Below are 14,579 nucleotides of genomic sequence, written 5' to 3'. Positions count from 1 at the left end.
TGCTTTTAGTATCACTTTTAAGCATGAAAATAACAGTTTTTCAACTGTTATCACTCTCCTCTACGTGAGGATGAGCACTCACGGAACATCAGGATGAACTGCCATCAGTAGCTTTACCACGTTCATACTACACAACTTCCCATATTCAAATCATTCATACTACACAACTTCCCATATTCAAATCATAGAGTCGTTCCTCCTTGGAACGCTCGTTCAAAATCCACCATCACTTATTCATCTCATATACTGTTCATTCTTTATAATATTTCCCCTTATTTTCATTTTCATCTTCCAATCCAATTTCATAAAATAACGAACGTTCAGTCCTCTTCATAATGAGGACGAACGGGAGAAAAGAGAACGACAACCTTCGTTCCAGAACCGAATAAATTTGACTACAAATAAGCATCTCTTTTAATGAACATTATTTACCATTTGAACCAGTTAAATGAACTGATTCTCAGAAGATTAACTCAATACTCAAAGAATAATTTAAGTACAGGACTCCAGGCCGGATCCAATGGATTAAACCACCACAAGACCATTTCAGAACCATAACGAGAATAATTCTAAGTTTAGAGACCGACTATCAGTCTATGACCGAACGCGGTAAGGGAATTTTACGAAAGTTTGAACGTACGCTATTTCCACACGTTTGATGGTTAAAGACGAATACGAGCATCCAATATAAGACCGAGCACTACATAGGACGTACGCTTGGTGTAAGATCGAACACTACATAGGACGTACGCTTGGTGTAAGACCGAGCAGTACATAGGACGTACGCTTGGTGTAAGACCGAGCACTACTTATTACGAACGCTAGGTGTAAGTCCGAGCGTTACAAATCTTTAAAGTACAAGGTACATATATATATATATATATATATATATATATATATATATATATATATATTACTTTATTTCGAATATTAGGTACGACTGGAAAACCGAACGGTAGAAGACCATCCGATGACGAACGTATACAACCATAGTAAAAGTTCATATTCAATTTCATAAATATTTTCAACTTAAGATTTCCACATACCAGTTCATACTTTATACTTCATCTAAATTATAAATCTTCAGACTTTATAGTATCCACATCCATAATTTATACTTCAAATTTATAAATCATTTTCATATTCATATACTTCATACATATCAACCATCATACATTATCCTCATACTGTATACATACATTCACTCATTCAGCAACATACATTCATTTTCAGCAAGCATACAATCAGCATACGAATTAAATTAATAAGCTTCCTGATGAGTCATTATTTTCTTCACTTCACTTAGTTTATTGTACTAGAGTTAATCAGGAAATTGTGTTTAAATATCCAGTATTTTCCCATTTTTTTGAATTGTGCTTAATTCGATCAGACATTCGTATTTTAATTAATTTGAATTGTTTGAGATTAATTATTTACATTATTGAGTGCAAGGAAATTATTGGATAATTTTAGGACCGAAAGATAAATTTCTCATTAATTACATTTTAAACTAAATGAGAAACAAAAATGAAATTTATTTTGCACAGGGAAAGAAGCCAGCAATTATTAATTTCCAATTGATAATTCTAAAGCAAATCTACAGATTGGAATTTGGGTGTACACAGCAACAATAAACACCACGACAAATATTATGAAGTGCTACATCCGTGCACAACATATGTGGCAGCAGTTGTCCAGGTGGCTAAAAATATTCCATGCCTAGGTAACGTCCAAGAGCACAAGCAGGGACAGGGAGTTGAAAAGAGGGGATTGATTTGAAGAAAATGAAACTAAGCTAGCTGCTAGGGGAGACAAGCTACCACTCTATGCTCACAAAAATACAACACACGGTCTAGAGTGGAGACTCTTAACTCCTTCTTTTCAGCAACTTTAAAAAGAAATCATTCATCCCCTTTCTAAGAAGAGAGTACGTACGGAGCAAGAGTATTAGAGGGATCATGGCTTGATGAAGGAAGGCAGGGTGCTGGTGTGAGATGATACGTCCAGAGAGCTAGAGGGGGGAAGCAAAACTGTATTTGATTCTTGAAACACTGCTGGAAGAAGACACAAGACCAAGAGGCAGCTAGTTTGTTTCCTTTACTTTGCTTTGTTTCTTTGTACTTTGAATGTTTTTCCTTGAGAGAACTGGAAACATGTTCATGATGAATGAATAGCTGATGTTTATTCCCTTTCTTGAATTGTGATTGCATCTTCCATTTGGTTTTCTGCATTTTTATACAATCTCTTAGCATCTTGTAACCTTTGGGAAGATGATTCACGGCTTTGTGTAGAACCAAAGAACAAGTTTATTTGTTTAGCTTTCATAGTAGAGTAGCAAGGAGATTGCCGTCACCTACTCAATAAAAAAACACAAAGAAAGTTGTTTAATTGGAGAAGGGAGTTCACGGTAAAGAGAAGCGGAGAGGCAAGTGAAACCTTGGAGGGTTGATCTATTTTTTTGCTGGATGGAAAGGGGCACCACACACTTTGAATTGCTTTGTTGGAGGCAAGTACACGTAGAGAGGAAGAGAAGGATTTGATACGTTTGAGGAGAGGAGGACGTTGCTGCAAGGAAGGAAGTAAGGTGTTTAAGAGAATGGTCCAGCAGCAAAATTGTTGAAGAGGTGCGTCGGTTTATAGTAGAAAGGAAGCACATCTTTCATTTAGCTAGGTGCCAAAATGGAATTATTTACGTGGAGAGTGCAGCTGCCCATGGAGAAGAATGATTGACTTTAGATAGAAAGCAAGGAGGGTGGAGCCGTGAAGAGTTATTCACGTGAAAGGAAAAGTGGCCCATGGCCATTTGATGCATTTCTTTTATTCCTTGAAAATGGACCTTGACTAGATAAGAGTAGTAGTTGCACGGTTGAAATTTAAGAAAAGGTATCAATTCACTTTTTGGAAATGGGTGGAGCACATGGTCATTAAAAAAATATATATGTTGGAAGTGCACCATATTCACGTAAGGAACCATTCATTAAGGGAGGCATTCCCATTATTTTAATCTTGGTTTAATTGCTTCCTTTGTCCCCAGTTTGGTTGAATTGTGTCAAATTCATCCTCATTTTTAAAAAAGTTTCATTGTCGTCCTCACGTGGTATAAAAGTGTCAATTGAATCCAAACATAGAAAAAATTTGTGTCAAAGTAGTCATTTTTCCTATATATCTGTGTCTTCCTTTCATATGTCACTTCTCTGGAGCTATGAAAAGCCTTAAATTGGATAAGGTAAAATGAATATCTGTACTTGATTGTATGAAAGGAAGACACAGAGATATAGGAAAAATGACTACTTTGACACAAATTTTTTCTATGTTTGGATTCAATTGACACTTTTACACCACGTGAGGACGACAATGAAACTTTTACACCACGTGAGGACGACAATGAAACTTTTTTAAAAATGAGGATGAATTTGACACAATTCAACCAAACTGGGGACAAAGGAAGCAATTAAACCTTTAATCTTCTTTGGATGCAACCCATAGGAATGTCACGGCAAAAGAGTAACTAAGGAAGCATTTAACTTATTTTAATTTTATTTGAATGGAACATATGAAATTGCACGGCCAAGGAGTTCTTTTCTTAAAAGCATTTACAATTTCAATTTCTTTTGGTAGATGAATGTGTGACGGTAGAAAAGTTTTATTTTCTTTTATTTCTTTTGTCTTAAAATATTTTATTTTATATGTTGAAATGATTTTCTGTATTTTTGTTTTACTGTCCCGGATTTATTTTTATTGTTTCATGTTACTGTAATTTAGTTTTTATTGTACCAATTTCGTTTTTCTATTTTAATTTCGTTTTACTGTTTTGAATTTTAATTAAACACTTTTTAATTTATCCGCAACCAAAACCACCAAAATAAGCCCCCCACTACGTGTTGACCTGAGACTGAACCACATTTGGTCCCTGAGAGACGACCTAGGAGTCACTTCCTAGCACTGTACTGTATTCTTAAATGCACATTAAATTTGATCGGCCGTGACAGCTGTATCACTTCCCTTACCTGGATCAGTAGTGAACGTCCTAAGAGTGTGATTTTGACTCGTCCAACTATGGCTTTCTACCCTCAACGTTTTTCTTAAGTTCTCCAACTAAATCTAACCAAAAGAAAACGCAGAAGAATTTAGCTTATACCCTTGCATGCAGCCGAATCTTGGTTTGCATGTAACTCAGAAACGAGCTTCTAGAGTTGAGAGACTTACCGGTTTCAGAACTTGGATCTATTCGGTTCAGATTGAAGCTTACAACTTAGAGAACGCTCCTACGGTTTCTGAAAGTTGATCGGAGAAGAGGGTGGTGAGTTACAGTAGAGAGAAGATGAAATGGTTCTAGAGAGAAGGAGGAGAATTCGAAAGATCAGGGTTTTTGGAGAAGATGAGTGCATGCAGAGAGGGACGCGGATTTCAGAAAAGTCAATTTTGTTTAAAAACCAACGTCCGTTCTCTTGCTGACACTTGTCTTCCACTACTGATTTCAGAACATTCCATCGCGACACTTGGCAGGAAGGCAGAGAGTATGGAAGTGCGTTTTTAATGCACTGCATAAGGGTTTCGGGAGTAATTAAAGGGGATGTGACAGGTGATTAATGGTGTTCATTTTCCAAGGTCTTACAAGTACCAAGGTGGTTTGATTTTTTATTTCCTTTTTTCTTATTTGTTGATACATTAAAAAATACTATCTTTTACATACATATCAATCTATTTCATGTCTGATAAAAAAAAAGGCCCAATTTGAGTATTTTGATTCGAGATATTTGTTAACTAAATAACTATTAATTTAGTTTGTAAAAGAATGAAAAGTATAATTTTATTAAAAAATTAAACTTGATATTTGTAAGGAACCGCACGTTCCTTATATATTTTTTTAAAGGAGATGGGGAAGGTGGGCGGCTGCACACTTGAAGTGGTGGGGAAGGGGCTTCAAGTGGTGTGGACGGCTGGTGAGTGGTGGGTCTCTCCACTTTGACTCCAGAAGCATTATTGTTCCACTATGAAGTGCTCCAACCACCATGATACCACCTTCATCTCCTTCTTAAGTGGGCATGGCATTAGGAAGCAAAGGAGATGGCCATGGTTCGTCCAGCAACACACAAAAGGAGATTCACTTCATTTTAAGGATTCTTGAAGGAGGAAAGAAGAAGAGAGGGAGAGCTGGACACTGTAGCAGAGGACTGAAACAGCAGAGGGAGGAGGAACACAGTGCAAAGATTGATTCAAGAATTGCAAGGAAGTCTTCAAGTGGTAAGGGGAGCTAGATCTTTTGTTTGATTGATTGAAATATACTGTATTTGATGCAAATCTGGGAATTTGGGGATGAAAAATGGGGTTTCTGCGTTTCTGGAAACTCTGGTGTGATTCTGCAGAATTCTGCAGAAACGCGCGTACGTCCAATTTTGGTCAAAATGGGACGTTCTTCCAAATGGCTCGACCAAACAGTGGTCGGCCAAAATCTGTGGAGCGTTCGGTCTTGTGTTCGACGAGCGTTCGGGTTCGTCCTTCATAGTGAGTTTAACGTTCGGTTGATATTTAGTACCGTTCGGTTACAATTGGATTTAGTACCGTTCGCACATGCTTGATTTAATATTGTTCGGTTAAAGTGTTCATATGGTACTGGATTAAGTGGTGATCATTCGGTCAGGATTCTAAACGATCGTCCAGTACCTTAGGTATTCGACATAGTTCTCTAGGTATTCGATCCATACTCAAAACTTTCGTCCCAGTGGTGTTCAATTTAATAGTGGTTAATTTGAGTTTTGGTCTCGGTGTACTACTAATTGTATGCGTTTGGTCTTAAATTCATAGGCTTCAATCTTGAGCTTTCGGTCTTTGTGAAATAGTGGTCGTAGGCGTTCGTCTTTCAATTGGTATCCTCCGAAAGTGATATTTAGCGTTCGGTCTGGGTTCTGTATTAGAAATTATCAGCGTTCGGTTTTGTGGTAATACTGATTTTAAGCGTTCATCATAAAGTGTTAGTTTCAGGAAGTGATCCTGAGCGTTCGTTTTGATAAATTAGTGATTGTAGTCGTTCGTTTAAGTTGGTATTCTTAGGTTTGGATCTTGAGGGTTCAAGTATGGTTTAATTCTGATTGTGAGCGTTCGGTCTTTGTTTGATTCTGATTGTGAGCGTTCGGTCTTGGCTTGATTCTGATTGTGAGCGTTCGGTCTTGGTTTGATTCTGATTGTGAGCGTTCGGTCTTGGTTTAATTCTGATTGTTGAGCGTTCGGTCTTCATTTGATAGTCTTAAGTTTGGATCTTGAGCGTTCGGTCTTGATATCTGTTAGAAATCATTAGTGTTCGACCTAAGATTCACTCTTCGTCTTCTCTAAATCACGAGACATCTCCACCGATGTAGGGAACTCTCTGATGCGTAACCCTTTTACCAGCAACTTGATATCATTCCTCAAGCCATTCTCAAATTTTCTGCACTGCCACTCTTCATCTACTGCCATAGTGTTGAAGCGAAGAAAATGCTTGAAGCGATTTGCATATTCTGACACCAATCTGTTGCCTTGTGCCAGTTCTAGGAATTCCACTTCCTTTGCAAATCTCACACTGTCTGGGAAGTACTCAGTGTAAAATTTGGCCTTAAACAATTCCCAAGTAATAGGAGTCCCACTCCTTTCAAGGATCATCTTCATGTTGTTCCACCAATGGCCAGCTTCCCCGGTAAGCAGATATTGAGTATAGGCTAATTTCTTTTCATCAGGACATCCCTTGGCTTCGAATATCCTCTCCATGTCTCCAAACCAATGATCAGCTTCATCAGGGCTACACTTGCCAGTGAATCTTGCTGGGCGATGTTGGAGAAAACTCTCCAAGCTCCACTCTTGCACAGGAATAACAACGGAAGAAACACTTGGAGGAGTCCTAGCACTAGTCATCAATTCCATGAACTCCCCCTGAGTGTTCTCAGAAGACACTCTCGCGTTCTCTGCCGATACCCTTGCGGCTTCAAGATTTTGCAATGCAAAGGTATTCTGTTGAATCAACGTAGCATTCTGTTGTTGCAACGCCTGGATCACCGCATTCAGCATCTGATTAGAGTCAGGTTGATCGTCTTGCGGAGGAGAACGATGAGGAGATGTAGGTGCCATCTTCTGTTCACACAGAAAGAAAGACCATTAGTCTGATTCAAACTAATACAACTTCCTACACGAGGCTAGAGTACGGAATCGCAAACAATGCATACCCACAACCTACAGGTTTCTAAGGAAAGAACTGCTCTGATACCATTAATGTAACATCCCGATTATATAGTAACCAATATTATATAATAAAGACGTCAACATTCAAATATAGAGAACAGTCGGAGTATGACGTGTAATTAAATATAAAATTACAATAATCCAGAAATAAAAGAAACGGAAATTTAAACTTGAACAACTTAAAGAGTCGAACACTACAAGTGTTCATATGGGGAAATTCCTAAGAAGGCTACTCCGCAACATCAGTAACCTCCAGCTCTTGCTCCAAGGGAATCTCCTCGACAACGTCTGCTCCCATTCAAGTGGATGATCATCGCCAAAGGAACATACCCAAACAACACACAACACAACAATGCAAGGGTGAGCTAGATATAAAAAGCATGTTATACATATAATGCAGTTAATTCATATCATCACACATAAATACGTATAAAGGAACAATTAAAACATGCTTATTGAACCACAACTCACGCACCTTTATGCTTACATAGTTCTGCTGGCACTCCCCAGCACCATGCAAGGTAAAGTCACAACACACGACTCATCCGGATTTGTATAACTATCGAACTAACAGTCGTCTTTGCACTTGCATAGTCTATGGCACTTTCCCACACTAGCAAGGTAAATCCCCAACCTGCCTATATCTGCCATTAAAGGCTATAGACGAGGACCTCCCTCTACTCTCACCACTGACATTGTTCTTCTCTATGTGAGCATGAACAATGCTTTGAGTGTAGGGATAGACAGACCGATCCTAAGTTCACTACAGTTATACAGAACGGCCACAACACTTCACATATCACTTTCGTCCACCTCTCCCCGAGATGTCCAAATCATACTCAAATTCATCATTTACATTTACAATCGTATCATCACAGTAATTTATCACATTCACATACTCCCACATAAATAACATCAGAGTATACATTCCAAATATTTGTACACTTAACCTGACCCAAGAGTAAAGGAACTTAGAATCCAACATATTTGTAGAATACTACATAAACGAGCACTATTCACCGAACACTATGGAACGAACGCTACTGGACGAACGCCATTTTCCAAACAACAGACCGAACACTATTTGGACGAACGTCACCAAAACGATCTGGACGAACGCTATCTGTCGACAGATATACTGCCGAACGCTATACTATTTGGACGGACGCTATGAGATCCAATATAAAGAGGCCGATCGCTAAAAAGAAGAACACCATAATGCCCGAACACTCTTAGAACGAACACTGTGAGATTAGATCATACTAGGCCGAACGCTCCAAACCGAACACTATATTACATCAAACAATATTAGGCCGAACGCTATGATCGAATACTTAGGCCGAAAGCTATGATCGATTACTTAGGCCGAACGCTATGATCGAGTACTTAGGCCGAACGCTAAACCATCGAACACCATAGATTAAACACTATTCGGCCGAACGTTAAAACCAAACTCCATATTCAAATCGGATACTGTTAGGACGAACGTTAAGATCAATCTCTTATGCTCAACACTAAAAGATATCAAGACCGAACGCTCAAGATCCAAACTTAAGACTATCAAATGAAGACCGAACGCTCAACATTGCTACCCGAAAATACTAAGTTAAGAACGATCGCTCATAGTCACTAATATACTAAGGCCGATCGTTAAGGACATCAAATTAAGGCCGAACGCTCATAATCAGAATAAAACCAAGAACGAACGCTCAAAATCAGAATTAAACCACGACCGAATGCTCAAGATCCAAACCTAAGAATACCAACTTAAACGAACGACTGCAATCATTAATTCATCAAAACGAACGCTCAAGATCACTTCCTGAAAATAACAATTTAGGATGAACGCTTATAATCAGTATTATCGCAAAACCGAACGCTCGAGATTTACACTTAAGAATCCAATTAAAGACCGAACGCTCACAAGCTGAGAATACCTCATCTAAACCGAACGCTAATTATGAGAATACCAGTTTAGTATTAACGCTTAAGATTTCTATTTCACAAAGACCGAACGCTACGCTCACGGACGAACGCTAACATTCGTCGAACACAAAACCGAACGTTCAAGATTTAAGCCTATTCATACTAAATTCAGTCAAACACTACAGTCACCCATACACGAAGACCGATCTCCGAACGCTCACCAAAACAAGCATAGAACGAACGATAACGCTCGTTACTGGAGGACACAAGACCGAACGGTTATTTGGCCGACCACTGCTGGTCGAGCACTGCACGGACGAACGTTCCAATTTGGCTTATTTGTGCGAACGCTCAGAAGAAATACCGAACGTTCAGAATTTGGCCGACTACTATTTGGTCGAACACCGTTTGGACGAGCGCGCGTTTCTGCAGAATTCTGCAGAATCGCATCAGGTTTCCCAAAAACCCAGAAACCTCAAGTTTTCATCCCCAAATTCCCAGATTTGCATCAAATACAGTATATTTAAATAATCAAACAAAAGATCTAGCTCCCCTTACCTCTTGAAGACTTCCTTGGATCTTGAAATGGAGTGTCTTGGCTATATTAAATTTTAAAATATTAAAATCAGTTTATTTGAAATCATCATAAATCTATGGGAGAATCAAAATTCAAGATATTATTAGTGTAACATCCCATAAAATACAGTAATAAACCATATATCATAGAAAAAATCACATATATTAATAAATCAATTCAGTTTTACAAAAAGGAAGCAAAGCGCGCTCGTGGCCGAACGGCCTTACATAATTATACGAATATCTAAATATGTTCAATATCCTAATCAACCGAACGGTTTACAAAACATAAGATTACCGAACGGTCAAAGATCTAAAATAGAAGGGAAGGGGCGCTCTAATACAAAACGCTAATAATTAAACTAGACAGCCAATCGAACGCATTACTGTTCGGCCTTCACTTCCACGTCCACTAGGTTTGCTTCCTCCAGAATTTCTTCTTCGAAAGCTTCCTCAAGCAAGGCCTCTCCATCTGCTCACATCCACACGGATGATCATTGCAAGGACAAGAACGAACGTACAAAACGAGACAACACAAGGAAACATGCAGGGTAAGCTTATTGAATTTAATTCAAGTAAAACGTATATAATTCGTAACACATCAACCATCTCAAATACATTCAAATATACAATTCAATTTAACTCTTTAACTCAATCAAATCCTGATACTAGACTGACTGTCCGGACTGTATGAATTCTGTGTAGCTACGACGTTCGTGCACCCAGGTGGTGTAGTAACTGCTCTCATCAGCTGCCACCCGAGGTTAGTCCATTCCGTCCTAAGTACAGTCTAGGACTAGGACCTCCTGCCGTTCCCACACATGACATGCTCCCCTCTACATGAGGACGAGCACTCACGGAACATCAAGATGAATCGCCAACTAAGCCTTGTCCACATTCATACTTTACCATTCCAACTTTCATCCAAGAGTCGTTCCTCCCTGGAACGCTCGTTCAAAATCCACAACCATAATTTCATTTATTATACCGTTCGCACATTATAATTTTCCACATTAATTTTAATTCCATCTTTTGTTCCATTTTCATAAAATGACGAGCGTTCAGCCCTCTTCAAAATGAGGACAAACGTTAACACGATACAGAGGAATCCTTGTTTCTGAACAGAAGGAAACGAACACCTTTCCGATGACGAACGTTATGACCACTTGAATCAGTTAAATGAACTGATTCTAGAACAATTCGAATGATACTCAGAATAATTTAAGTACAATAACTCTAGGTCGAATCCAAATGGATAGAGACACCACAAGGTATTTAGAATATTATACCGAGTACGATTTAATTAAAGAGACCAACCGCCAGTCAATGACCGAACGCGGTAATATGTATTTATTGAAGTTTTTTGGACGAACGCTACTGAACTTTTGGACGAACGCTATTTCTACCCGTTTGGTAATTAAGGGAAAGAACGAGCGTTCGGCATAAGACCGAGCGCCACTTAAGACGTACGCTTTGGGTCAAGACCCTTCGCTGATTTGACTTCATAATAAAGAAAAGTAGTAGTGGTACTATACGATAGTGAAATTAGAGTTCAAAAATGACTAAGAGTCCAAAGGTATATTTCCAAGCTTCTCAATTTCTCACACAACACTCAGGATATCTACGTTTGGCCGAACGCTCAAACGTAAGACTAATATAAGAGGGCGTTCGTCCTCAACGAGTATTCTTTCCAAATGAAAGAATTCATTTTCAAAGAAAGTTTAATAACAATACTGAACGGTCAAGGACCGTTCGATGACGAACGTACTATATCATAGGGAAATTCATATTCACAATTTCATTGATATTTAATCATTTCTCAGCATATACATTTCATACTTCAAATTAATCATATCATAGTACTTATCATATTCAACATACTTTAGTTCATACGTATAATCATGTATCAAAATCCAATAACATCATCATACTTCATGCAACAACAACACGTTCATACATTACAAACAAAACATACGAATTAAATTGAATAAGCTTCCCTTACCTCTAGAAGTGTGCGTACGCTCTTCAGACTCAAACTCAGTTTTTTAGAATTAAAATCTCTTCTACCCTTAACGCTCAATCAAACTCTTCAACTAAACAATTTACAGAAAACCAAGACTGGTTCAGATAAGGTGACTGCATGCAACCAAAGCTACGCTTGCATGTTGACAAGAACGAACAGCAAAGGACGAGGAACTTACCCGTTTCAGAATCCAGAACTGTTCGGTTCAATTTGAAGCTTATGACGCCGGGACTGCTTCCACGGTGCCTGAACGTTGATCGGAGTAGAGAATGGTAAGTTACAGAAGAGAGAAGGGAGGGTTTTCTAGAGAGAAGAAGGAGGAAATGAAATCTGAGTTTTGGGAGGGGAGAAGGTGCGCGCAGGAGAGTGGGAGGGTTTTTCAGAAAAATCAGTTTTGTTCAATCCCACGTTCAAACGGGCGAGCGTACCTCCTGTCGACACCTGCACCCCCACTACTGACTTCAGAAGCTTCTATTTTGACAAGTGGCGTGCATGCATGGAATGTGGAGTGGGTTTTTAATGCCTCTGAGCAAGTGACGTGAGTGCATTTATGAGAGTAGACATCTGACGTGGATGTATTTTAAACAGGTTCTGACAATTAGACTTTTCCATGAAGTATTTTATTTTATTTTTTGGATTTAAAATTATCAAAAATAAATATTAGAGGAAGTTATTGTATACTTTTTTGTCTACGTTGGAAAATCCCTCATTTCTTACCATTCTCATAGCTCATTAGAAGCAAAGATCAAGTCCTGACTTCCACTATTTAAGAAATGGAAATTAAACTTGAACAGTTTAAAGATTCAAACACTACAAGTGTTCATATGGGAAATTCCTAAGAAGACTAAACCGCGACATCAGTAACCTCCAGCTCTTGCTCCAAAGGAATCTCCTCGACAACGTCTGCTCCCATCCAAGTGGATGATCATCGCCAAAGAAACATACCCAAACAGCACACAACACAAACAATGCAAGGGTGAGCTAGATATAAAAAGAACATGTTATACATATAATACAGTTAAAAGAACAATTACAACATGCTCATTGAACCACAACTCACACATCTTTACGCTTGCATAGTTCTGCTGGCACTTCCCAACACTATGCAAGGTAAAACCACAACTCACACCTCTTTACGCTTGCATAGTTCTGCTGGCACTTCCCAACACTATGCAAGGTAAAACCATAACTCACGACTCATCCGGATTTGTATAACTGTCGAACCAACAGTCGTCTTTGCACTTGCATAGTTCTGCTGGCACTTCCCAACACTATGCAAGGTAAATCCCCAACCTGCCTATATCTGCCATTAAAGGCTATAGACGAGGACCTCCCTCTACTCTCACCACTGACATTGTTCTTCTCTATGTGAGCATGAACAATGCTTTGAGTGTAGGGATAGACAGACCGATCCTAGGTTCACTACAGTTATACCGAACAACCACAACGCCACATAACCACTTATAGTCATCTCTCCGTGAGATGCTTACTTCATACTCACATACCTCATTTACATTTACAATTGTATCATATTTCATCAATTCTCATTCCACATACATCACATCACATTTATACATTTCAAATATTTCCACACTTAATCTAACCCAAGAGCAAAGGAACTTAAAATACAACATATTTGTAGAATACTAATTAAACGAGTACTATTCACCGAACACTGTGGAACGAACGCTACTGGACGAACGCCATTTTCCAAATACCAGGCCGAACACTATTTGGACGAACGTCATTTAAACGATCTGGACGAACGCTGTCTGTCGACAGCTATACTGTCGAACGCTATACTATTTGGCCGGACGTTATGAGATCCAACAGTATCATCCCGAACGCTAAAACCGAGCACTTATGCTGGACGCTAAATATCCAAACGCTAATAGACAGAATAGTATTTGGTCGAACGCTATGATTGAGTACTTAAGCCGAACGCTAAACCATCGAACACCAAAAGAACGAACGCTAGGGTCGAAACTCATTTAACCGAATACTAAAAGAACGAACGCTACAATTTCTAATACACTAAGACCGAATGTTCATGATCCAACCTTTAAAAATATCAATTTACAACCAAACTGTGACATCCCAAAAATACAGTAATAAACCATATAATTAGAAAATCACAGTTAATAATAATACAGCACAATCTTTCCATTCAAAACAAAAACGAACGAATGAAAGCTCAAGGACGAACGTCCTTGAGTACAGTTACATCATTAAAGAACGAACGTGCAAAGCCGCACGTCCTCACATAAGAGTTACAAATTAAAGCCGAACGTAAAAATAAAACCTGACCGAACGGTTTACACAGGTAAATACTGAACGGTCGAACCTAACCAAAGAAAACGGATAAGGTGGTCGAACGACCACTCTGCCACAAACCTACACTACTAGTCGAGCGTCTCACCACTCAGTCTTCACTTCAACTTCGCCCAGATTCTCTTCGTCCAGAGCTTCTTCCAAACACTCGTCTCCCTCTGCTCACATCCACCCGGGTGCGCGAACGCCTGTAACTACGCAAAATTCATACAGTTCGGACGGTCAGTCGAGTGTTGAGTTTTATGTTATACGTACGTTGAAATGTGCATGTATGATGAATTATTTACTTGAATTTGTATGTTGATGCATGAGTTAAATTACATAAGCTTACCCTGCGTTTTTCCTTGTGTTGTCTCGTTTTGTACGTTCGTCCTGTCGTTGCAATGATCATCCGTGTGGATGTGAGCAGAGGGAGATGAGCGTTTGGAAGAAGTACTGGACGAAGAGAATCTGGTCGAAGTTGAAGTGAAGACCGAGCAGTGAGACGCTCGGCTAGTAGTGTAGGTTTGTGGCA

The 14,579-nt window shown here is 39.0% G+C and overlaps 1 long non-coding RNA gene across 1 annotated transcript; it reads right to left on the bottom strand.

Annotated features, from left to right (window-relative positions):
* Positions 1-1,552: 1,552 nt before the first annotated feature.
* LOC148203786 (uncharacterized) lies at positions 1,553-3,756 on the bottom strand. The gene is made up of 2 exons (XR_015784509.1): positions 2,437-3,756; positions 1,553-2,353 (listed from the first exon to the last, which is right to left on the bottom strand). It is a non-coding gene; the product is annotated as an uncharacterized LOC148203786 (long non-coding RNA).
* Positions 3,757-14,579: the final 10,823 nt, after the last annotated feature.

The sequence above is a fragment of the Vigna umbellata genome, chromosome 2 (assembly GCF_029865625.1).
Source record: "Vigna umbellata cultivar VRB3 chromosome 2, Vumbellata_1.0, whole genome shotgun sequence".
NCBI classification, from domain to species: domain Eukaryota; kingdom Viridiplantae; phylum Streptophyta; class Magnoliopsida; order Fabales; family Fabaceae; genus Vigna; species Vigna umbellata.
The sequence above is the reverse complement of the archived record's forward strand: the minus strand, read 5'-3'. Positions and strand labels throughout refer to the sequence as shown.